We start from the raw sequence: 1,476 nt of genomic DNA, 5'->3' as shown, positions 1-1,476 counted from the left end.
CCCTAACCCTAACTCTAACCCTAACCCTAACCCTAACCCTATCCCTAACCCTAACTCTAACCCTATCCCTAACCCTAACCCTATCCCTAACCCTAACCCTAACCCTAAACACATATTCATTTGCACGCGCGCGCACTTTTTGTAGGATCAACCACTCACGACTAGCTAGCACGGACGCGCGACTGCGCGTTCGGGACCACGCTGCTTTAGTAGTACCTATATTTATATACATATACACACACACACACACACACACACATATATATATTCTAGAATGATACTTTAACAGTCAGACCTTCTTGTGTAGCCACATAAGAGTATTTGTATTCTCACCTTCATTCCTGAGATTTTATTAGTTCAACAGATCTTTAAATAGAGAATGGAATGTAATGAGTTGTGGCGATCAAAGAATGCTTGATATGAATAACTGGATCATGGACTAGATCCAAATGAATTAAGAAAACAGCTGGATAGTAATGCTATCAACTAGATTCTGAACAAAAGAAACAAATTGAAAGGATGCAGGTAGGTAGTGATAATTAGATTAAAAGAATTAAATAAAAGAAATTAGTAGAAGTGGTAATTAGAGACCTAGGTTCATTTACTTAGCATACTAAGTAAAAGTTGCATTTTGCTATGGTTCTTGTGCATTTTATTGGCATTGAATATATTTTAAACATAATGTAGTATTTATAATATCATTTACTATGTTAGATACAAAATATTATGTACTAGCATACCAGTATCATCAAAGATGCTGACAGTTTTATGAATGACTTGCTTAAAAGCTGCATTCCATGCAGACTTTTAAGCTCGCTCCTGCAGAGGTCAAATTGGGCCTGCAGCCCAAAACTAGACAGAGCTAAATAGCATGACTATAATATGTCTATAATTACTGTATGCTCCAGTGGTGTTTGATCAGAGGTTAAGGACAGATGTCAATTAATTCTGTAATGTCATTCTATTGTTCCAGTCACAAGTTGAATTCCAACTGTTGGCCAATTTGTCCCAAAGTTCTCATCTTGACATAAAATTAATGAAGTGAATGTCATTTATCTCCCCTTGATCTCTGACATCATTTGACAAACGCCACCAAAATGGCATGAATCCGCCAAGCTTTATCGGCTAGAAATAGCCAACCAATTGCTTTTAAATCAGATCCCAATGCTGGATGTTCAAGAACCAAACGAAAGGGAGATATTCAATCCTGGGATCATCCTGATTCCAAAAAGGTATAATATGTCTATGTAGAGCAAATGTAGGCTGGGATACAGGGTCCCAGACAGACAGACAGAATTTTGCTTTTATTATTATAGATAGAAAGTGGTGCATCAGAACATTGGGAGAAACCATTGATAAATGCCAGCAATCAAGTAAATATATGCAGATGCACAGAACTGATGTGCTCAAAAAATTAGTTGTAATGTTTCTGTAGAAAATGATATCATCCTTGTTATATATATATATATATATATA

Source organism: Octopus bimaculoides, chromosome 7, assembly GCF_001194135.2.
Source record: "Octopus bimaculoides isolate UCB-OBI-ISO-001 chromosome 7, ASM119413v2, whole genome shotgun sequence".
Taxonomy (NCBI): Eukaryota; Metazoa; Mollusca; class Cephalopoda; order Octopoda; family Octopodidae; genus Octopus; species Octopus bimaculoides.
This window is presented reverse-complemented; position numbering follows the sequence as displayed.